The sequence below is a fragment of the Podarcis filfolensis genome (assembly GCF_964270895.1).
Source record: "Podarcis filfolensis genome assembly, chromosome: 2".
Classification (NCBI taxonomy): domain Eukaryota; kingdom Metazoa; phylum Chordata; class Lepidosauria; order Squamata; family Lacertidae; genus Podarcis; species Podarcis filfolensis.
The window spans coordinates 28672728-28698531 of record NC_139605.1 but is presented as its reverse complement, the minus strand read 5'-3'; positions in this window follow the sequence as shown (position 1 = coordinate 28698531).

Here is a 25804-nt window from a genome sequence, read left to right as displayed (position 1 = left end):
GAATAAAAATCAAGTGGCCCTGCCTAGCTAGCCCCATTCACATAGTCAGACTATGACCCACAGACAATCCCTATCTGTCCTCTCCCGGACAGAAATTCATCATCTTATTGCTAAATGGTCAGCAGCTCACTTAAACCACACCCTCTTTCTCTTGATTGGCTAATGGTTTCACCAGCTCCCACTGGTTGCTGAGTCACCCGGAGGCAGACCCAGGGCCTGTCTGTCACTATGGTGACTGGCATCCCACAGCATAAATGATACTGATATAAATGTTGACTTAGCAGAGGGGGGCATGGTGCCCAGTGGCGTAGCGTGGGTTGTCAGCACCCGGGGCAAGGCAAGTAATTTGCGCCCCCTAACCCGTGGATTTGCGCCCCCTAACCCGTGGATTTGCCCTAACCCCAGATGTTGCGCCCGGTGCGGCCGGCCCCCCCTGCACCCCCCACGCTACGCCACTGATGGTGCCTTGAGGGGGTGGAGTCAGCGTGGCCCCTTGAGAAGTCAGGGGGCAGGACTGAAAACTCCTACATTCACATGTTTAAATCCGTAGCTAGAGTGGCCTTAGGTAGCTGAGCAATCAGAGAGGTCTAATTTGAATGTCAGACACTTCGTAATAAGAAATCAAGAGAATCAAATAATCAACCGAAGGATGCTGGGATATGATTAGCAGTGCGCAGGAAGTTAGAATCCCATGAGGAAGCCACGTGCCAGAGCAAGTGGGTGGACAGGCATTATAAAAAGCCTACAAAAAGTTCACACTCCTGTATCTTTCTCCAAGCATGACAGCACATTGTTTTCCTTTTCTTTTCTTTTCTTTTCTTTTTTTTTGGCCATTCCTTGACTTTCATTTCAGCTCATGCCTGAAGTGTTAGAGATGGAGTACAAAAAATTACGGCTACAGAGGGGAAATCGAACGAGGACGTCAACATGGGACCAAGTCTTTCGATAGTCCTTCAGAAGGCCCACTTGTAAAGGAAGTTATATTTGGAAAAGAGAGCCTTCTCAGAAGAAAGGGCCATTGAGTAAATCCCCCTGATATGTTTACAGTCGGGTTGGAAGGCAAAGTGAAACCGAAGAAAGGCAAGGGCCGATGATATAAGCCACGAGTCAATCAAGCGAAAAATATACCTATGAGCCTCTCTCATTCTAATATTTGTTTTTCCCCCCTATGATGTTTTAATAGCATTCGGCTTGCCCTAAATGAATTCTCCAGAACTCTTAATTTTCTAATGGCAGGAACGGAACATATGAAGCAACCCCACACCAGCAGCGGCGAGGGCCAGCGCCAGTTTGCGAGAGAGTTACGTTACAACACGTGAGCGAGCTGGCTGTTTGTTTTTGCAAGGTTTAAAATATTGTTTCTTTACTTTTCCCCCTGACTCTCGAGAACTCTGGCATTTGACTAATTTGCCGTGTGTTTAAGGCTGGTAGCAATATTGGAAAAGAAATACGATAATCACATGCTGCCACAAAGCATTTCTGTACCTTGCTTTCTTTTTCCAGCTCCAGTTTCACATGTGTTGGTTCAATGGAATATTCAATAGACATTTATAGGAAATAAATTGAGAGATGGATGTAAACCATATGGCATCTGGAGGTTTATTTGTAAAGCTCTTGCATCAAAGCTTTCTCCAGATCACACCATATTAGCTATGTTTTTCCAGTCCAGCAGAATAAGGAAGGTAACCACAAACTTCCTTGATGGAAAACACATGAACACCAGTGCTGATCTTGAAAAAGCTACCTAGAGGAACCGTTCGAGGAGCATCATTTGAATAATTTTGTAACAGGGATTGTTTGGACATGCATCTGACCCTTAAAACCAAAGATCCTCTGCTAGATCTTCCACCACTGATTTCTACACCAAGAAGCCCCTTTGAGGATTTTTTTAAAAAAAATCTTCTGTGTAATGCCTGTCAAGTTCCATCATCTGTTGTGGCTATTGCCTTGATGCTTTTCTCCTGTGGTGTGCCTGGCATACAAATATGGCCCAATGCACAAAACAGTTAAGCTAAAGTTAGGATGTAGTGGATTTTGTTCCAGCGAAAGTGATGGCATTTCCAGCCTGAGCCAATAGGAAGCCTAGATCGCCCTATGAAATATATTGTGTCTGTTAGCACTTGTGGATTTGCAAAATTCTTTTGTACATTAGCATATCTTATGGGACCCCCAAAACTGAATACTCTTCCATGTAGGTAACCAGCTTCCATCTCACCTCCCAACTTCCATGCGCCCTGCAGTGTGGTCAGAATCAGGTTTGGATTGCAGGCTGCAGGGGCGCCAACTTGAATAAAACATTGTGGAGGCCCAGGTAAGCCCTGCCCCACATAATTGATCACATGACACAGTGCCCGCACACACCATTTGAATGGGAATGCCCCCTCAAATATTTTATTGTGGGGGCAGAGCCCCCACGGCCCCTAGGAGTTGGCTCCTATGCCAGGCTGTGGTACAGGAGGAGGAGGGGGAAACAGGAGGAGGCCTGACTGATGGGAACCTGGGATGGAGGAGGGCAGAAATCCCCTTTCCACCATGATTTTAGTCACCCTGACCTTCCTGAAGAATGAAGACCCTCAGCGCAGGCTGGGGAGGGTTAGAGCAGCCAAGTGGGGAGGTGTAACAGCAACTGAACAGGATGTTGCAGTCTTGTTACCTAGAACCAGGTGTCCACCTTTGCAGATGGGAGTAGACCCACCCACTGTGATGGAGCATGCACTTGAGTTCTGGAGGTGGAGACACCTGAAGCAGGGCTGTAGCTGATCTCAGCATATGGACAAGTTCATACTCAGGATGTGTGAATCAGTCTATTACAGGGATCAGCTAACTTTCTCAGGAGTGGGCCGGTCCACTCTCCCTCAGACCTTGTGGGGGGCCGGACCCACTCTCTCCCAAAAGCACCCCCCTCCTGAAAGCAACCCCCTCTCCCGAAAGGACCCCCGCGCCAGCACTCACGCTGTCGCCGCTGACACCTCATCTTTGGCAGCAACATTGTTGTCCTGGGCCTCAGCCAGGGGTCCGTGGGCCTTAATTTGCCGACCCCTGGTCCATGTCCCTTTTGCTCATCTATTACTCTGGTTCTTCCCTGCTTCTGCATTACCCCCTACATTATTCTCAAAACAAACAAAAAAACCTGCACCAAAAAATCCCATTTTAAAACACATGTAAGTATGCATTTCTAAATGTATTTCCCTTCAAAATCTGCCTTTCTAAATATATTGGATCTCAAAATATGACTTTCTAAACATGTTTACTCTCAAAATAAGCATTAAACATATTTTGATTGGCTATTTGAGCTGAGAGCTGCATCAGAACATTTGGAAAGTGTGAAAGCCAGTTGATAGCTCCGTTCTGATCTGCAAATTAAGCTGGCAGATGTAGATCAGGGCAGTTCATCTTGGAATTCATAAAGATCAAATTTCCCACGTATATTCACAGTTCATGGGGGAAAAGGATACCCTGGTACTAGGGAACTAAGAAAGAGTTGCAAGGATGCAGAAAAGGAAGCCCATTTTTTGGTACCTGTTTAGATAATGTAGATGATGATGAAGGGAGAAACAAAGAAGGTTGCTAGAACCCTACCTAAGAGCCTGTTGAATCAGGTCAGTGGCCCATCTAGTCCGGCCTCCTGTTCTCACAATGGCCAACCAGATGCCTGTGAGAAGCCCCAAAGCAATACATCACTTTCCGTACTTGTGAACCCAGCAATAGGTGTTCAGAGGCATACTGCCACAGAGAATGGAAGTAAGACACAGCCATGGATAGCCTCATCCTCATTGAATCTCTCTAATCCTTTATTAAAGCCATCCAAGTTGTCTTTTTCCTTTTAGTCCTGCATGCTGCCTTCACACTTTGAAGTGCCCAGCCTTTGCCTCTCACTTCCTCAATTTTTAAACTTTCAGTTGCCTTATACCTCTATGCAAAAACACCAATTTTCCTGGTGCTAGAAATAAAAAAGTCACTTATAATGAGTGGCTATGTTTAAATAATGTGTTTTTAAAAACCAAGATACTTTTTGTGCATATACAGCTATTTTATTTAACAACCACATTATTAGCAAGGTGGCGCATTCTTAAAGGTAGCAAAACCTATTGATTTGTCTGAATGAGAAATTTGTGCTCCCAAGTGTGTTTGTTTTAGCAGAATAAAACAATCGCTTCCTGGAGTATGGCAACAACAAGTCTTAACATCTGAAATCAAATTAAATTGTATTCTCCTGCAGCACGCTTTATAAATCATAATGAAATGCTACAAGCTCGAGTGTGTGTGTATGTGTATATTTATAAAAATGTTCATTTACCTTCCAAAATAATTTTCATTTTTCAACGTCAGCCCTTTTGTCGCCACTTAGTTCATTTGTAATGATTTTTATGTTCAACTTTTATATGAAGAGTTCTTTTTAAAAAGCCACTAGTTTAACACTTACTCGTAATTATAATAATTATTAAAAGAATAAGTCAAAGTTTCCTCGTTGTGGCTTACCTACCACAGGGTTGAAACTAAGGGACCTGCCTGTCTGAGGCTCTATGACATGCCTTGACATCAAGATCTACATTGAGAAAGAAAGAACACTTGTTAAGCAAAGGCAATTGTGAAAAGAATTCAGATGCTAACTACGCTTCAAATAGTTAAAAACAATATATAAGAAGAGCCTGCTGGATCAGGCCAATGGCCCATTGAGTTCAAAGTATCTATGGGACCGCCACTCCTGGTGTGCCCTGCAGAGGACCTTAAGGTCCATGAATAACCGTAGTTTAGAGGTCCCGGGTCCTAAGGAAGTCAGACTATCCTCCACCAGGGCCAGGGCCTTTTCAGTGATGGCTCTGACCTGGTGGAATGCTCTGTCCCATGAGACTAGGGCCCTTCAGGATTTAACCTCCTTCTGCTGGGCCTGTAAGACAGAGCTATTCCGCCTGGCCTTTAATTTGAATTCAACCTGATCTTTTATTTCCCTTCTCTTCCCTCCCCCTCCCCTTTTATGAAGATCACCCATTCTGAGACCCCACAGCTAATTCTCCCCTGGCCTCCACTGGCCCAAGTAGGACCAATTCAGCCAGCTAGCCCTGGGGATTATATCATTGATTTTTTATTTTTATTGTTATTCATGTTTTTATGCTGTATTTTATGCTGCTTTTATAATTAAGTGTTTTAAAGTGTTTTAAATTTGTTGTTAGCCGCCCTGAGCCCGGTTTTTGAACCAGGAAGGGCGGGGTATAAATAAATTATTATTATTATTATTATTATTATTATTATTATTATTATTATTATTAAATCCTGTCCTCACAATGGCCAATCAGATGCCTGTGGGAAACCTACAATCAAGACCTGAGCACAAGAGCATGGTTTCCAGTAACTGGTTACGCAGAATCATTGCCACCTCCAAGTGAGGTGGTAGAGAATAGCCATCATAGTTGGTAGCCATCAATAGCCTGCTCCTCCAAGAATTTGTCTAATCCTCTTCTAAAGCCACTCAAGTTAGTGGCCAACTGAGGGAGGGAGTTCTATAGTTTTGCAATGCACACCTGCCAATCATGTAATGTCATTAAGACACTGTGCGTTTTACAGGAAGGCAACCTTGCTCACCTTTGTAGGGGCTCCAAAGAACCCGTTGCTGCTGCTGCAGGAATCCCAGGAAAGAGCTTCTTTCTGGAGCTTCACATATCAGCAGTGATCACTTCAAACCCTGCTGCCTTCCTTCTTTCCATTCCATTATTAGACTGGGGTAGAAGCTTTGTTCCTGTCCTTCTGTGGAGAAAAAGAAAGCTTGTCCCCTGTTTCTCCACCACCACCATTGGGAACAGAAGGGCCATTGAAATTGGTTTTAAAAGGGAAGGAAGAAGAAGGCTTCTCCTTTCCCTTTAAAGCCCAATATCACCGAGACCTCAAATGGGTGGGTAAGACTAGCAAAGGCCGGCAAAAGCCTTTAGCAATCTCTCGCTTGCCAATTTAAATCACCAACCTCCAACCTGAAGGCTCCTCCAAACTTCCGCTTGTGCCATGCCTAGAAAGCATGGGTCCCAACCTGCTCTTTAGCAACCAATCGGAATGAATGGCAATCTGGGAAAACGCAAATTGCTGTTTGCTCTGCTGAGCTCTAAAGAGCAGTTTTCCCCAGGGGAAAGCAGTGGGATAAGAGGAAGTGTGGATAAGCCCTGAGTCCTGCTGCTTAGGGTAGAAACTGGGCTGCACAGTCAGTGCAGAATTAAACCCTGTCTTCCCGTCCATCAGCTGATACTACCAGTGATGTCCGCTGATGGCAGGGTGTGGGTTTGGAAATATGGCTTGGTGGACCAATTTGGATCCCCTAGTAGGCCATGACTGGCCTGTGGACTGTAGATCCCCACCAACTACACCAGTTTACTGTGATATGCAGACAGGATCATAGAGCCCATAGGAATCAATAGCATTAGTCCACAGCCATCCAAAAACATGACTGTGACTGCTGCATAAATATGAGATAAATGAAAGGAAGCATGCCAAAGGTGCTTAAAAGGAGGAAAGCATTTAGAAGGTTGAAAGAAAGGAAGACAACTAGCTCATTTCATCAGGTAGCATCTCTTGAATTCCGAGGAAGAGTCCAAGGAGGTTTGAAGAACATGCTGGATTTTTGAGAACACTTCTGGAAACAGGAGTCATGATGGCTCACTGAACTAGCAGGATTCTTTGAGAGTCTGACTGCACGTGTGACAAATTATGTGATTAGCAATCATGTTGTGGAATTAAATACATACATACATACATACATACATGGCATTAGAGGGCAATTGTCCTCAGAAATGAAGAACACAATGAGGGCAGATTTAAGCGCTGCTGTTTAATGTAAGAAAAAATTGCACCTCTCATGTGGCAATCTACAAGAGTAAAAAAAAGTTCCCATCTGCAGATCCCAAAGGATCTCTGGAAACTAGGCTCATGGGCAACAAATCGGCAGGTGGAAATTTAATAGAAGTTTGTATCTCCTGATGGTAGAATTATGGTAGACTTGAGGGTCATTCAGCTAACTTTATTGGCAGTAGATTCAGAATTAAGAAAAAAAGGAAGTACTTTCCTTCATAATACCTAATTGTGATTATGGCCCTTGGCTTAGATGGCTTTTAAAAAGGAGTTGACAACTACATGGAAGATAGTAATTCTTGTGTTCTTATCACAGGCATAAAGAGGAGGAAGTCCACATTTTATCAGCCTTTCTCCTTTCCTCTTCACCTGAATAATAAGAGTGTGTGAGGGAAAGTAGGGTGACAAATGGGACACAGGACTTCAGGGGTATTTTCTGCTCTGTGATAGATTACAAATTATTATTAGTATTTGTAATTTTATCAGTATACCACTCTTCTTTTCAATGGAGCCCAAGGTGGTGAACAACATAATAACAAGTACAGCAATGGTGCATAATAACAAAAAAAATCAAAAAAGACAACTAAAATAAAAATATACACTGTGACGCAATAATAGCCCTGTTTAAAAAAGCCCAGAGCAAGAAAAACCAAAACATGTCCCTAAAAACAGGTGAACAAAAATGTTTCTAGGTGATATCTGAAATTTGACAGCATGGAAAACAATCAGCATTGGGAACAACTATACTTCCCCTGGGGACAGAATTCTAAAATAAGGGTGCTGCCGCTGAGATGGTACTGTCTCAAGTCACCACACCACAGGGCATGTCTTTTGGTGAGATCATGAGCAGAGCTTCTCCAGTTGGTCTCAGAGTACAGGCCACTCAGGAATGATGCTAGCTTCAAAAGCTGCTGAGAGCTTGAGGACAACTGACAGGCTAGTACTCCCCCATCTCTCGCCCAATAAAGGTCATAATTCAAGGTGACCAAGGCTTCTTCAGTGCCCTACCTAGGCCTGAAGCCAGACTGAAATGGCTCCAAACATTTTGCTTCATTGGACACTCCTGCAACTATCACCCTCTCCATCACCTTGTCCAAGAAAAGGATGGGAGGTAGTTTTTCAATACCTCAGGATGCTGTGGAAGTTAGGATGCAATCTGAACACATGTGGTTCCATAGAGGTAAATACCCAAACAACGGCAAACTTCATATCTGACATTTGGAATGAGAAATATTTAGATACTTGGAAAAGGCCTGCACCTGTGATTTTGGGCAGGATTCTGTCCTTATAATTCTTGTTCATTGACTTATTATCTCTATTAATATACGAGAAAACTTTTAGGAGTGCAGCATGCAAGACAGCATGTGTTGGACGCAACAAATACCTCTCATAAACTTCAGAGGAAATAACAGGTATGCCAGAAACATCACTTTAAAAATATGCAGCAGACTTCTGGAAACTATTAAAACCCAAATAAACAAAAGAGATTATACTTCAAAGAAATGTCAACAGTTTTTCCTTCTCCTAGAACAGAGCCGTTTTCTCTGATTCAGTCTGCAGCCACATCTGGAAGGTGCTTACTGCTTTATACATTTCTAAATAGTAAGATGTATTTATTGACTTTATGGAAAATAAATGACCAATAGATTTTACGAGACTTCCAAAAGAAGGCTAAATTCACATCCTGGTTTCATGCACATTCTTCTAGGAACAATGAAGATTTTGTGAGGGGGGAAAAAAAGAGTATTTCTAAAATCCAAGTTTTTGAAGGGAGCTGATCTCCAGTTAGCACCATACAATCATAGTGTCACAGCTGACCTCAAAGGCCATCTAGCTGGTGCCAGAAATCACTGCTACAACATCTCTGATGTGTGGCCTTTCAACTGCTGCTTCAAAACCTCTAATGAAGGACAGCTCATCACTTTCTGAGGCCCTCTCTTCCACTGTCAAACAGCTCATCCCATCAGGAAGTACTTCCTAACATTTATTCCGAACCCCTTTTCTTATCATTTGAACCCAGCTGTTCCAGATGCTACCCTCTGAAGTAACAGAAAACAAAACTGCTTCATCATCTCTGTGACAGCCATCTTCAAATATCTGAAGGACCATCATACTGCTTCTAACACTTTGCTTTTCCAAGCTAAACATGTCCCACTACTTCAACATTCTTTTATAGGACTTAAGTCCCCCATCCCCTTTCTGAGTACACTATGCCTATTCTAGGTCTCACTACTTTCATGCTCTGGAACCAGAAGCCAACAAAATTAAAAATTAAAAAATGAGGTCAGACAAGTTTTTTGGTTTTGTTTTAAAAAGGTTCTCCTCCTTCAGAGAAATCTAAAATCAACAATAATTTAAAATAATTGCAAAACTGCATGGTATATTATATAAGCAATGACACTAAAGATCATTACAATCTAAAACATAAGCATGGATATTTTGCAATGACACTAAAGATCATTACAGTCTAAAACATAAACATGGATATTTTGACAAAAAGCCAATGAGAAACTTGAAGTTAAGAGTGACCTTATAGTTTTCCTGGTCTGAAAATCTGGTGAAAATGTTTGAGTTTTAAGTAAATAAAGAATAGATATATGTTTTTCATATCCACAGCTTATTATTATAATTATTCTGCCCTGGAAGTGTGGAATATTTTTTTTATTTATTTATTTATTATTATTATTATTATTATTATTATTATTATTATTATTATTATTGCTGCTGCTACTGCTATTACCACTTACAACATATAAAACTAGCAGGAAGGTACACATTATAGATCTTGGAAGAGGGAACTGCACCGCCATGGGGCCACCACTGAAAAGGCCCTGTTTGTTGTTCCTAGCCAGCCTGGCATGATTGGCATTAGTTGAGTCATGTAGGCACTATTGATGCATGTGTTCTTCCCTGTGGCATTCTTATAATATCAGATGTTCCAAGTCACCTGGGATGAGCTGATTGACACAAATCCTTGCATTGCCTGCACTCTCCCTTCTGGAAGCTTATGCAAATCAGACACAAAGAAGCATGATGCAGTGATAAATGTTTGAACCCATTCACTTGCTTCATTCTAAACCTTTACACTCAGCACAATACGACAAAGATACGGATTGTTATAATTTTCTTTTCAACCAACGTTTAAATTGCTTCTTTAAAAGTTTGAGCTGCACACCATTACTTCTCTGTTTGCAAAACGTAAGTAGATTTACAGAATGGTTTCAGATCTGCAAATATTATGATGACTTATAAGAGTAATCGCGCTAAAGTGCTAAAATTAAGCTCAACTTTTTTCTAGTAGCTTGGCTTCGTCTGTTTAGGTGGTCCAAATGCCCAATTTACAATTCATGTTAAGATCCTACACTGGTAGCAGACAGAGCCTGCAAAGTCTGTTAATTTGATTTGGGTTTACGATTAACTAGCAGTAGCAACTTTGCCCGTGAAAACTTGTGCCAAGAAAAATGATATCTTTGGTGACTTACCAAGTACTGAAATGTGGACAACAGATTTCCCCCCCAATCCCACGCCACAAAACTATTTTTAAGCAACAACAGTGACTTTTTCTTTTTTAGGAGTCAAAATGTTTTAATAGGAAAGATAATGACAAGGTGCAAACTTTGTAAAATAGTCCAAGTTTTTTTAAAAAATAACTTTGTTAAAGTACTGGAATATGTTGTAATTGAACAAAAACAGAATCCAAGCATTAAAAGTGTACAGTGAGGCCTGTGTAGTGAAAGGGAAAAAAGGAAAATAAACCATAATGGAACTGCTGCGGGATAAGAAAGCAATCCCAGCCTGTTTATTTATAAATGGTAACAAGTAGATTCTTTCGCGCTAAATAAACTAGACAGTAATTATAAACACAGATTCGTTTAAATTCCTTCCAACCTATCAAAGGAAATGAGTCCCTCTATTTTCCAAACATTGTTATTTGTTTATGAAGCCTCTTTTGGGCTTGATTTCATTAAAAACTAGGTGAAGTCAACATCTGAATTTTCTCCTTCCCTCCCTCCAAACAATGTGAATCTTGTTAAGCAGATCCAGGATAGTCATCATAACCCAAAAATGTGTGCAAGCAGGTTAAAGATGCATTTAGAAGAAAAGAAAGGAAGGAACCCAATAAGACAGTGCAAATAAAAGGGGATTGTTTTCTTCTTCCATTACAGAAAACATTTAATGCAGTGCGATGGAATGGGAGCAACCACCGACCACCAGGTTCATCCAATTAGCTGGTTACTGAAACACATGGTATTATTGCATTCTGCAAGAAAAGATCAGAAGGAACTTGGTTACAATTCAAATTATAAACACAGGCACTATAATGTCACATTTTAAAACCATTAGTCTTTATCAGTAAAGTAAAACGGAGTTCCTCATTAAAGTAATGGTTTTATTAAAAAGGGTGATGCTGTTGCTCATATTCGCTAGTGTCACATATCAGATTTCAGCAAACTTTAGTACAGTCGACACTATTAAAACATCATTATTAGTGCTGTCATGCTTGGGTAGCTTGAGCTACAGTGAACTTCATGCATTTTCTTGAAAGTTGGCAGAAAAGAATCCTGGAACTTGGATCTGCGAAAAATGTGACCCAGGGTTTGGCATGAACTTCAGTGGAAGGAAGGTTGGTGCAGTTCGCCTTGGTGCCAGTTGCCAAAGCACCACTCAGGCTCTGAGTTACTGCTACTCTGGCACTTGGTGTTGGGTGCCATTTGATGCCAAAATGACCAGTCACAATTTCAAACTAACGAGGGATGCTGTTAGTTCCATAAAGGACAAGTTAAGCCTATATAACCCTATAACACTGGTCCTGAAAGACCTACATTGGGTCCCAGTACGTTTCCGAGCACAAATCAAAGTGTGCTAAATGGCCTCGGCCCAGTATACCTGAAGGAGCGTCTCCACCCCCATCGTCCAGCCCAGACACTGAGGTCCAGCTTTCTGGCGGTTCCCTCCCTGCGAGAAGCGAAGCTACAGGGAACCAGGCAGAGGGCCTTCTCGGTGGTGGTGCCCACCCTGTGGAATGCCCTCCCATCAGATGTCAAGGAAATAAACAACTATCTGACTTTTAGAAGACATCTGAAGGCAGTCCTGTTTAGGGTAGTTTTTAATGTATTATATTTTATCATTTTTTAATTGTTGTTGTTGGTGTTCTGTTGGGAGCCTCCTAGGGTGGCTGGGGGAACCCAGACAGATGGGGGGTATAAATAAATTATTATTATTATTATTATTGGATGAACATAGCAAAAGGAGAAGGATCACAAGGCTCCACATCGTATCTATTGATTTGTGAAATTTCTGTTCTATGCAACATTCATTGGGGCCTCTAAAAAGTCTCTCATTGAGCGACTGATTATAATTCAGACCTGCTTCATTTCAGCAAGGTTGCTGTATCGTGTGCTTTTTTTTACCATAGCCTGGAACTTTAAGGCTGCTAATAGGACTCTATGCCGTATCACTTGTAGGTTGCAATGGTTTGTTCTGTCACAGCTAATGAATCAACCCAATCCTGACTAGGAAGACTTAACCACCAATTCCAGGAATCACCGTGTACTGGGGACAGGGCTGTTTGCAGACAATGTGGTACAGATTAATTGATAGCCTTGGGTCCAATTTTCCTTCCATGGCTTCCCTCCCTCCCGTCTATGGTCAGCATGCACTCCTGAAAAACTTGCTTCCAAGACCCCATGTGAATGGTGTGAGGGACTGCAGATGGAGGGGGCAGTTGGTTAATGTTGTGTTTTTAATATTTTGTTGCAAGCCACCCAGAACGTCTGGGGCAACCTAGTCAGGTGGGTGGCATAGGAACAATAAAATGATGATGATGATGATGATGATGATGATGATGATGTCACCCTTGTGTGAACAGAGAAGCAACCTGGGGCCCAAGCCACTGCAGAGGCCTTGGCTGGGTTTCATGTTGGATTCACTCACCTGCCCATACTGGTTTTGGGGTGAATGTGGGGGCAGTATGGACTGTATTTAGCCAGCTTCCTAATATTGACATGAGAAGGTCCCAGGTGAAAAAGTGCCTGTCTTTTCCAGGTGCGCTACTAGGCTTTTGCCTGTATGCTATAGGCGAATCACCCTATTCACCCTTACAGAGGGATTAGATGCCCTGCTTGCAGGAATAGGACTGAAAGCAGATCTTAGGCTAGAAGACACTAGCTTTTTCTTTTCTGAAGGGTACCCATCTTGGATCTGGCTGGCAGACAGGCAGCCTTCAAAGGGAATGAAACGGAAGCCCCGAGAAATTAGGAGATGTCTCTTTCATTCCAATTGCATCTCAGAACAGAAACAGCAGGATAGAATGCGTAGAAACTCATCTCTCCTCTTTTTTTTTTTTAATGCTCAAATGTTTACCAGCTGACCTTCCCCTTTACTACTGATCTGGGAATCAAGGTGCACACAATAAAGTTCAAACCAATCAACTGATTTCAGCTGTTCCTGTGCAATGAATTTCTAAAACATTTGGTCATTAAGGCCAATCTATATGCAGGTCAGTTTTTTTGAACAGGCTGGGAACAGTTTGGGAGCAGATGCCAAGGCACTGGCTCATGGAAAGGGGCTAGTAAAGAAATCTAAAGTCTGTTTATATTGGTCTGTCCCATCAGGTGCCTGCCATTCAGCCTCCCTCCTTGTTCAGACAGATACCATTGCCAAAACTAGGTTTCTCTCCCTCACCTACTCCCCATCCTATTGCTCTGGTGCTTCCATTGTTAATTGGAAGATGGTACAGAGAGAAGAAAGGCATAACTAGGTGCTAAAGGTAAAGGTAAAGGGACCCCTGACCATTAGGTCCAGTCGTGACCGACTCTGGGGTTGCGGCGCTCATCTTGCTTTATTGGCCGAGGGAGCCGGCGTACAGCTTCCAGGTCATGTGGCCAGCATGACTAAGCCGCTTCTGGCGAACCAAAGCAGTGCATGGAAACGCCATTTACCTTCCTGCTGGAGTGGTACCTATTTATCTACTTGCACTTTGACGTGCTTTTGAACTGCTAGGTTGGCAGGAGCAGGGACTGAGCAACGAGAGCTCACCCCGTCACAGGGATTCGAACCGCCGACCTTCTGATCGGCAAGCCCTAGGCTCTGTGGTTTAACCTACAGTGCTACCCGCGTCCCCTAGTCATCTTTAAACGAGTAAGCAAACTTACATGCGGATAGCAACTTCTCCACAGTACACAACACACATAATGTTATTTGTATGCCGCCTTTCCACAGTACACACCATGCGCAAGGCAGTTTACAACATGAAAAAAAAATGCATAACTACAACATAACAAAAGTAGTCAATGAGGGCGAGTGCTCAGCACCAACACAATACACTTGCTGGGCTACATGACACAACTAAACTGTCATAAGGCACAACAAGTTCTGAAATAAGATATAAAGATATAAACCTCAACACCCAACAACATCCCCCAAATACCCCAGCCCAAGTTCAGCAGCCTCAGCTTTTGGAGGTGGAGTCAGTCAGGGCCCCTCCCTCCCAGGCCAGGTAGGAAAAGGCCTGCAAGGCAGGGAGCAGGTTCTCCAGGACTCACAGCCAAGATGGTCTTGTGAACTAATTTTCTTGCCATTCATTCCTGACGTGGAATTGCCAAAAGTATTCAGGAAGGCTTTGCCTATGGGAAGGGAAACCTCTTAAGAATAGCACTGAGGGCCACAAGTGCCTATCTGGGAACTCCAGTTGCCACTATTCTAGGATCTGTGAGAAGTGTGTGTGTGTGTGTGTGTGTGTGTGTGTGTGTAACTCCTCCTCTACTTACAGTGGCCCACCCACCTGCTTTTAGTCCATTGATGTGGCAAACACCAATCTGTGGCTCTGTGGGTGGAAATGTCAGGGGGAAGTGGAAAAGGAAGGGTTAGGATTTCCCTCCCATGCAGCGGTAGAGGTAAGCCACCCATAGGGGCGTAGCACACCACTGGGCCTCCGGAGTCTGCCTGCCTCCTCCCACACAACTGCCCTATAGCTGGGGGGGGGGAGGCAGTGGGCGGACCCAGGAGAGACGAGACCTGTGGCTTAGGCACGCTGCAAGCCGCGCGGTGAGTGCTGCCCGGCATTTTGTCACCCCCTTCAGTGGTGAAACCCGGGGCGGTCTGCACCCACCGCAACCCCTTCCTCTGCCCCTGCTCCCATGCACCACACCTCTCTCCACCCATTCCACCACTTTGCCATGGAGAAGCTGCAATGAATTCAAATCTCTAGGGCCAGATGAACTGCACCCAAGAGAACTAAAAGACCTTGTGGATGCAATCCCAGAGCCTCCATTTATAACCTTTGAGAATTCTTGGAGAACCAGTGAGGTCCTTGCAAACTCGAGGCAGGCAAATGTTGTCCCCACGTACAAAGCATAACAAATGCTCAATAATCAAGGGACTTGGTATATCCTCCTTGCAAACTTTGTGCAAGCAGACCAGGTGGTCTGGAACAACTTGAGATTCTACTCATCCGAGCGTTCTGGATATAAATGTGTTACTGCTGTCACTTTTGAGTGTACCCAGAGAACCTTTGAAAAAGCTAGTACACAAGTGCACATTTACGCATATCTATGGACTGAATCCAGATGATGTTAGCTGAACTTAGGCCCCATTGAAATCAGTGGGGAAATTGAATTACGCCCTACTGATTTCATTGGGGACCATGTGCATCTAACTAACCTCTATCTATTTAGATTTACACCATTGGTTTATCTTAGAGATGGGGAACCAGGGGCCCTCCAGATGTTGGACCTCGCTCCCACCAGTCCCACAACATCTGGGGTGGCGGCAAAGGTCCACCATCCCTAGTCCATCTAGTTTCATTTGAAACCAGCTGTGGCTTTCTGGGATTGTGGGCAAAGCTTTTCTCAGTCATAGTAGAGATATGGCCCTTCCCCTCTGTGTAGCTGAGGAGTCTCTCATTTTAGACTGTTAATGGCAACTGCTCACAGCAGTTCTTCATATAACCGGGGCAAGTCATAAGGAATGTCTCGGTGTGACGTGTCTTCCTAGGCAATGCACAATAACTTGGCTACAGTGAGTTTACATTCTGGATAAGGAAGCATACATCAATAAACTGGAATTTATATGCAGTCCCAACAAATAAACAGGCAGTGTGGACCGGAATGTCTAGCTGATGGAAAAACGAGACACCACAAACAAACTACAGCTTAATGATTAAAAAAGAAGAAAAAAAGCCTGGGATTTATATGGCACAGCTGGTTATGTATAGTGCTTTTGTAAACCTACAGCATCTGGTCACTAATTTTAACATGCCTGAGCAGAGTGAGATCTGTGAAGTTAGTGTGAAACTGAAGAATGAGCAATAGAAGTAGGCAGCAGAAGGGAGGGAACACCATATAGCATGCAAGAGGAGTCCTGCTGGATCATACTGAAGGTCCATCTCACCCAGTGTCGAGCTCCTAACAGTGACCATCCAAATGCCTCCTGTAAGCCTACAAAAAAGGTATAAGGCAAAAGTCTTCCCTGGTTGTACAACTTCTTTATCTAGTATTGAGAGGTTACTGCCAGTTAACATGGGTGCTCTGGTTAATTATCATAGCTAATGGTCATTGACAGACCCATCCACCATGAATTTGTCTAAACTGTTTGAAAAGACATCTGAGTAAGTGGCTATTCCAAGGTCCCGTGACAGCGAATTCCTCAAGCTGACTATGCATTGGGTGAAATGGTACTGAATCTAATCTGTTAATTTCACTCAGAGAGCTCACATAATAGCTCCTTTGCAAGTAGTATATACAAAAAGGGAAGCCAGTTTTTACAATACTAAACGCCATCCAATTGTTGTTCTGACCACACATGCACAGCTCCTGATATAGTTCAATGTGATTTGAAAAGTAGATGAGAACCCATGATGCTCTCACAGACTTGTGAACCACCAAATGGTACACAGCCCTGCAACTATCTAAAACAGAACAGGGTTTGATGAAACAATACTAAGACTCAATACAACAAAACAGTTTTTTTAAAAAAATGGGTGTATGTTTTAAACACAGTCCAGCAGCACTTTATGAATCCACATTTGTGTGTAACTTACAACTTGCTTAAAGTGTGCAAAAGAAGTAAATTCGTTAGTTAATGAATAATCTGCGTGAATTATTCCTACTGCAGAATGGGGTCTGATCTCAAGCTCTCAAGCATTTAGACTAAATGTAATATATTTACAAATATATCTATATGGAGCTATACAGATATAGATTTAAAGCAATACCTTCTTAAAAGATTTACACAGTTCTGCTGCCTTCTGCTAAATATCCACTTGTTCTTTGTTGGCATTTCACAGTACAGTGAAAAATTCACAGAGGGGGGAACAGTAGAAGGGACGGAAGGAAACAAGTGAAGAAGATGTTCTTGGTACTTCATCTAGAAAGAGACTAAAATAGAAAAGCATATTTAAAAGAAAGGAGAAACCAAAGATCCTTCAGGCACTACTTGTAGGGTAATTGAGCCTTCTGTTGCCAGTCGATGACGTCTTCTTTCTCCTCTCCACCCTAAACGTTCAAAAGATATACAGCATTTCACTGTGAATCCAAAGAAATGCAGATATGACTTTCCTTAATGACAAGGAGGAATGCAAGTGATCGGTGTTATTAAAGCTAATTGTACTGCTGCTGAGTTTAGCAAGGGGTGAGAGAAGCAGAAGGCTGAAGGGTATTCAGGTATTATAATTGAAAGCAGGATTTAAAAAGCTTACTCCAAGAAAATGGGGTTGGAATCCACCCCAGGGTTGCTGTTCATTGCAGAATTGACACAGGAGCAGACCGACAACACAGCTTTCCTAACTTATTGCCAGTTGCAAGGTGGTAAACAATGTCCTGAAATCTCAGTCACTTAGGTTTGTATTCAACCAAGTTGTGCTGTTACTGCAGGTCAGGACTTCCCACATGGACTTCTCCACATCCTGCTCTGGAGAGCTGGAGTAAACCTCTGAACAGATGGGGGCATGTGAGAAGAAGGGTAGGAAGTTCCATTGCACAGGAAGAGGTTCTTGCACTAACAGGATTACTTCGTTGAGCACAACCATGACTATTTCTAGTTTTTCTTCTATCAATGAAAACCACCTGGCATGAAAAAACCCATTCCACAAAATTGACTGTCCCCCGTCCCCCAGGGTGTAGTTGTTTGTTCCAGCCAATGTTAAGATATTTGGGGGGGGGGAGTGTCCAATGTGGTTTTACAAGCAAAAACTAGCTGAAGGAAGTAGATAAGTGTCCCTCTTCTGACATGCCAGATCTGGCTCCTTTTTGCTACATTTTACCCCCCCCCCAAAAAAAAACCCCACACGCACGGAAATGCTGTTTACCTTCCTGCCGGAGTGGTTCCTATTTATCGACTTGCACTTTGATGTGCTTTCAAACTGCTAGGTGGGCAGGAGCAGGGACCGAGCAATGGGAGCTCACCCCGTAGTGGGGATTCGAACCGCCAACACTCTGATCAGCAAGTCCTAGGCTCTGTGGTTTAAACCATGCTGGTCACATGACCTGGAAGCTGTACGCCGGCTCCCTCAGCCAATAAAGCGAGATGAGCACCACAACCCCAGCCATGACTGGACCTAATGGTCAGGGGTCCCTTTACCTTTACCACCCCAAAACACATGCAAATTGACTTAGTATAGAAAAATATGCCATAAAGCAGGTTTCTTGTTTTCTTGGAAGAGAGAACAATAACAATAGCAGCAGCAGCAACAATAATAACAAAAATATGAATATGAATATAAATATGAATATTTATCTTTCCCTTCCCAAGGAGGTCAGGGTGACAAGACAGTTGGGGGGGAAATATGAGAAAAAGAAATCACTGAATTTCTCTGGAATTTAGTTACAGCAGAAAAACAACAACACAAAAGTTACAGGTCTCTAAAGGACAGGAAGATCCTGATCATTTTTAGTCAGTATGATGGGATTTTATTTCCTAGAGTTAAGTTTCAGATTTATAGGCATCTCTCCCCCACTGTCATGATTTCAGAATAGGTTTTATGAATTAATATGTTTAATATGTGCCCTGCCTTTAGTTGGATATATTATTGAATTTTTGTTATTGTTTACTTGTCCCTGTGGCTCCATAATAATTTGAAAATGAATACACACACACACACAGAGAGAGAGAGAGAGAAAAAGCAGTTTCAAGGCTTAGCTAGTACAGTGGTACCTTGGGTTACATACGCTTCAGGTTACATACGCTTCAGATTACAGACTCCGCTAACCCAGAAATAGTAACACTCGGGTTAAGAACTTTGCTTATTGGGGGGCCACCATCTTGCGTGGGTCATGTGACTCGTATGGGAGTGCAGAGCCAGAAGATGGCATCCCTGATTGGGTCTGTGTCATGTCAGAAGGCATGCACTTTGCATAACTCTTACAAATAGTGGATGCTTTGGGCTCAGAACCCAAAGCATCCACTGTAGGGCAGGGGTGGGGGGGTGGGGAGAGATCTCTATCCTTGGAAGCATAAAATAATTTGGCTGGTCAGTAATATATTTGCTATAGATTGCTTTAACAAAAACCTAAGCAGTCAATTTTCACCTCAGAATGAATGCTCCGAAAAGTGAAAGGGTGGATGTCATAAACAGCAAAGCAGCAAATTAAAAACGTTCAGCCATGTGCTCTTGGAAGCAATTTGTTCAAGTGGTATTTGCTGACAATATGCAAAGTCCTCCCCCACCCCCCGCCCTGTGGTCCCTGAATCTGGCCAATTTACCTCATGCTGCCCTTGGGACCACCCGCCCTGATCTCTGAAGCAATTCAGGGGTGGGAGCTAAGGCATTAAAAATGTGAATAGCCCCCCCCATCTCAAACAATTTTATAGGATAATCAAAATATGTAATATTATGTAATGCTGGACCAACATGCAGCAGTTTATTTATCTACAGGCAACGATGAACCATGTTAGTAAGTTACTGTTCCGACTGTTTGTTCTCTATACACTGCGGCTATTTCCTCTCACCCTCTGTTTCGAACTGGGTCTCAAGCTTATAATATTACATTATATTGGGCTGAACTGAAGCAGGAAGGCGTGAGATGCCCAAGTGACTTCCGAAACAGGAAATCATCTCTGAATATGTAGACAAGGCGAAACAGATGTTGTTCTGACCTCAGCCCATGCAGCAATCTCATGGCTGACGTGTTTACCCTCTTTGGCCCATGTAATGCATCTTTAAGCCAGGTTCTGCCACTTATCAGGTATCTCCATCATTTGTTTGAACAAACATTAACTGAACTTGACAGCAAAAGGGAGCCCTGGAGCAAAAGGGGAACAAAACTCGGAAAAAGAAGACTTTAACACCGCTTTCATTTTAAAAAAGAAAAGCCTTCTAAACAAACTGGTGGCGGGGAGTGAGCAGTAAAGGGAGCAAGGTTAGCTAGTTAAACTCTTGACCCACATCTCAATGGAATATGAAAGTTCACTCTCTTCCTGAACGTAAGGTTGAGTTACACAAATAAGTAAGGCAGCCAAACTTCAGGCCAGGCCAACCTGTTGCCTTAGGCTAAAAACGTGTGTGTGTGTGTGCGCACACACACACACACACACACATTTCTGAATACCCATTGAACAAAGCAGTATCTTGTAGTTGCCTCCAGAAAAGGAGAAGCTTTAAGCGCAATGCAAGTGAATTACTGTATGAGATTCAGTGCAGTGGAACCAGAGAAGGGACACAAGTTCAAATGACAATTCAGCCACAACCTGGGTGGAAATCCCAGGCATGCTGTTGAAGCCCACAAATCTGCATTCAGGAGCAGCTACAAGATGACGGCCAGGAGGTGATAGGAGGGGAGGAGATGTTAGTCTCTGCTCAGTGCAAAACAGATTTCAACTTCTGCCAAGGGGTGCTGCTCAGATCGCTTCAGACAGAATAGTACCCATGTGGTTTCATTTTCAAGTGGTCATGACACTGCTAGTATAATACATGAATCAATCTGGCCACGTGTCCAAGGGGAACTTGTCAAAGCTAATCATATTTTGAATCCAGGTTTTCCAGATCTAAGCCCAGCACTTAGCACCGGCTGCCAGTGGTGCAGTCATTCACTATCCTGAAAAGTCAACATGCAGACTAATCTGCATTTCACAGAACTCAGTCAGTGGCCTCATCACTGAGAAAACTTATTGCCTATGTCCTGGGGTTTCTCTAATCGCACTGCTGCTTGTGGAGGGAACCAAATGAAGTGACATCATCACTTTGATTAAGGGAGAAGCATAACTGCACACCCACAAGGCAGAGAGAAGACCGAAAGGACACTTCCAATAGAGTTTTGTGGCACTGTCCTTCTTCTCTGACACATCCATCTGAGATAAAGTGTCTTCCGATCTGTGCATGTTCCTGATGGAGGGCTAAGGAGAAAAAAATAATAAAAGGAAGAAAGAAAGATCATCTTGCGAGAGAAACCCAAAGAGCAACTACTCTGACACTAGCAAGAAGGTTAATGAAAAAATACTGATAGCATGAGAGTTTTGTTATCGCTGTGGAATAGGACAACACTGCCAAGACAGAGCGAATCTATATTTGTCAGACCAAGTGACTTCTACATGATAAAGGGTGTCCTACTTCGAAGGCTCTTTGAAACACAGGCTGAATGCAATGTCTTTGTTTTGGCTTGCAGCATATCTATTTCAGGCTATGGTGCTGTATAAGAGACCAAACAGTTTATCAAAATGAGGCGTATAAATTGAAATGTTTCTTCCAATTGGCTGGCTGGCTTGAGAGGTAACCAACCACAAAGATTTGGCTAGGACCCCAAAATGGTGCTTCAGAAAACAGTCCAATTTGTCTCAGAGCACTTTGGAAGCCATCTGCATTGCCTCTCATCCAAATCCCAACCTTGACTTGGGAAAACCAAACCTTATGCCTCCCGTTTACTAGAATGAGGAAATCAACAACTGACAATTAATGTTTCTCCTTTGGACAGAATGTAATGGCATTTTCAGAGATATCAGCCCCTTCTGAGCACGTCTTTGTTTGGGACTCTGTCCTGCCATGTGATGCCCAAAATCTTCCATGTGGAAGGTGTTGAGACATTGCTCCTGGCAGTTCTAAGTTGCCCATGTCTCACTTACATAAAACAGTGTTCTCAGCACGCAAGCCTGGTAGACCTCTCATCTTGGTACTGAACATTAGCATCCCATTCTCCCATACACTTTTGGAGAGGCGAGTAATTGCTGCAGGCATGTCTTGCCAGAAGAAAAATCTAACATTTGTTTACCTATCTAAGCACTTGTGTGAGTATTATATTTTATTCTGAGTGGTGCCACAGTTTCTGGGCTTTGTCTGTCTAATCTGACATCCCCAAAGGTTAGGAAATAAGGAAAATAATATCGGATGTTTAGTCAAGTGTCAAGGGCTACAGCAGAAAGGATATTTTGCTCAAGAGACCACATGCCTCACATTTATTTACCGAGCAGGAAATCTTTACAACGGAGTGGCTTGTTCCTGCTGTAAGATATTGGGAAGCTAAATGAGTTGAATCATTTCAGAATCACAGGACATGTGGTTACCTGCCTGGCTGCAGAAAGAATATTTATCTTGCCACATCTGTTGGAGCTTCTTCCTGAAGAGACTGGGGGTGGGCGAGGGGGTATTATTTCTGTTTCAGTGAAACATGGAAGTGGAAATGAAGACAAACAGATCGTTTCATTGAAAGAGAGTAGCGATTAAGCCATTTATCCCACAATTGCCTCTCCTCTTTGTTTAAGCTACAGAAGAGTTAAGATAGGAGCACTGGTTGTTACTGGACATTTTTGTCTACCTGGTGAGTTTCATTTGGTGGCGCACTGGCTGCTCATTTTAAGCAGCGTTGAAGCTGAATAGCTAATTCTCTTATCTACATTTCCTTTGTGTTGTCCCCAGGTTCCTGGATAACAAAGCAATCCAAACTTTAGGAACCCAGTGTAATTCACACCAGGGTATATTATTCCCCCTTTCCAAATTCTGCAAGAGCAAGTCTACAGCTGGCTGAACTGGGCCAAACCTGGCAGAGGGAAAACAAGCCTTGACTTACTCCAGTGTTAACTTTCAATGGGTTGCTAGGTCAGGTGGCTGAGCTGAACAGAGTTTGGAATGGGCCATGTCTCCTACTGTCCCACCCCTCATCACTTCCCCAGAATGACCCCTTTTGGGTATCTATCCTGACCTCTGTGCAGCCACCTGCAGCTGGGCTGGCTGAGCTGGAATGGAGGACTTATGGCAGCGTAGCTCTGGCTGAGCCAGATTGAGTGACTTTAGGTGGCTCGTCCAGGAATCTGTCTATTTCAAATTCTGCTCATCCTAGTAAATCTTGGCTTTGGTTAGAGCCACACTTGTGTGCATGTGTGTGCGTGCGTGCGCTACTTTCCCAACAAGCTGGCACTGAAAACAGCTTACAATAGTAAATCATCAAAAACCTAGAAACATATAAATAACATTCCATTCAATATGGCAACCAATTGATCCATAGCAACCTAATATCAAAAGCACAATATTGTAGCAGTAAGGAATGGCAAAGATTATGAACAACTCAAATGTAGCTCACTACAAACCCATAGCAATCATTCATCACATACAAAAATAAACATTTCCAATTAAAGAAACCTATGAATGAAAAATGTGCCCCTCCCAAAAGTAAAAATTAAGTACATGGAGTTGCAGAGAAGCAACCGTAAGATTCTTGTAAGCTCAGCTTACATAAGGCATATTATGAGCCAGCTCCTCTCCAAGAATCATGCTATTAACAAGACAGAGGCCCTGGTTTTACGAGATCCAAATATTCAACATACTGTATCTATTGACAATACCATCAATATACTTGGACATAGGGATGATATCTTTCCCTTCTTTCTCCCCAGAGTAACAAGTCCCTTTGCAGGGTGATCTGCTGCCTGCCATGGTTCCGGGGGAATTATCACCCCCCATGCAAAAAATACAGCATGAGTCAGCTGACACAGTCCCTTGAGAGTGGGCTTCTCCTCGTACAGATAGATGAGGATCCTTTGGTCTCAGCTGCTGCGATTCAGCTACACGTTCCCCATAGGATTAGTTGAGGTCTCCACTCCATTTCTTCCTTGCCCTGTAACTGGAAAAATGCAGACGTACTAACACATGTTTCCTGCTTGGCAGGGGGTTGGACTCGATGGCCCTTGTGGTCTCTTCCAACTCTATGATTCTATGACACCCTATGGTGAGAGTGTTTGCTACAAAAATGAAAGTGCTGCATAGTAAGCACACCAAAGTGTCAAGCAGAGATGCATGTTTGCAAACAGTACAGTGGAGATCTGATAGGGAGCTGTGGACAATTAGGATTCCATGGTGCGGCCTTTGCATGTCCTGACATGTCTCCTTGTCATTTCACTGTGTCTGCCATGCAACACTGGTGTATATGTGTCAAAATAATTTTGAAAAAGTACCTCAGTTGCTTTTTCTGGTTATCAAAAGAACCTCAACAACCCAACAACAGAACAACAGACCATGGAACAACAGCATGTACACAAGAGGCCTGCCAACCTCTGTTAATTTTTTGATATCATCACTGTGAGCTGTGGTTGTTAGAAAAGCGGCATACAAATTTCAGATCAAACCAAACACAGACAGACCGTTTGATTGACCAAAAGTGTTTCTTCTTTCTCCACAGAAGTCCATGGGCAATGGAGATTGTTGTCCTTCCATAAAACTCACATATGTGCTAAAATCATACCATACTTCATAAAAGTTACCTCTGCCCTCCTTGTCACCCATAGCTCTGAGATATGAATCAGTCTTGGAAGAGTCAAGAAAGAAGAGTTTCACTGGAATGGTCACAAGATGGAGGGAAACTCTTTCTTCTCCTGTTGTTGCTGCTCCTTGTGGTGTCAGATGGTGGTGAAATTCTAGAAGAGGTCTGTAGCAGTCTATGTGAAGAACACAAATTTCAGAATGCAGTGGTGAAGAATGAGTTTTGCTATTGATCCTTCAGAGGCAATGAGCTTCCAATTTCTCCAGAGTCTTTGTTTTGGCCTCCTACGGGCTACTATTTTTCCTCATATTTGTTGCCCCATGGAACTAACTCTAAAATGAGAAACACTGGGTATTCTTTAGGGTTTAGTGTCCTGAGCCAGCATTTCTTTTGGCTCACGACCAAGCAAATAAAACCAGTACTTAGAAAAATAGGAGATGACACACTCCTCTGAAAAAGGTTTCTGTAAGATTTTCCCGACAGCTTCTAATTTAGTCTGGGCCTGTGTGGAAAAAAATGTGTGTGAAATCATTGTACTGGTGAGGAATTTTAGAGTTTTCAAATCAAAATCTCCAAGCGGAGAGAAAGAAGGGGCTTGCCCCTGAGAAATGCTTTGGCCTTCTCCCAGAATAACAGAGGGTTATGATCCAAAATAGGGTTAGATGATGTAAAGGTTTCCTGCCTTTCTTCCAAAATACAGGAAATTATTGTTCTTTAAATAGAAACAGGCTAGGTTACCAATTAAAAGAATTTGGAGCAAGCAAAATGACATGGTACGAAATGGAAATATTTCCAGTTCAGACTTAAGGAAATCATATTGCAGAAGGTTGGAGAGATAATTAAGAAAGCACTCTAAGTGGGAATAAGACGTATAGATTGGGGAATAAAATACGATGTGATTTTCACCGGCGTGTAGAACCTGCCAAGTATCTAAGAGTGATAATTCTATGCCATAAATTTTTACTGGACTTTATTCTCTTGCCAAACCTGAGCATTTTTTCCCCTTTCCTTTTCTGGGTTCAAGGCTAGTACACTCCCTGGAACCTCACCAAGGACAACGAGACCTTTGAAGGAGGTGAAGAGACATGCAACCTGTGTGATTGATAAACAACGCAGGTGAATTCTGGGACTTATTTAGCCAGGTTTTGAAGTTCTGAAATTAACAATAGGGCATTGCAGGGGGTGGGGTGGGGTGGGGGATCTTATCACTTCCAATGGAGTTTTCACTTCCAATATAATCCTGTACAGGTTTACTCAGAAGTAAATCCCACTGAGTTCAGTTACCCTTACTCTCA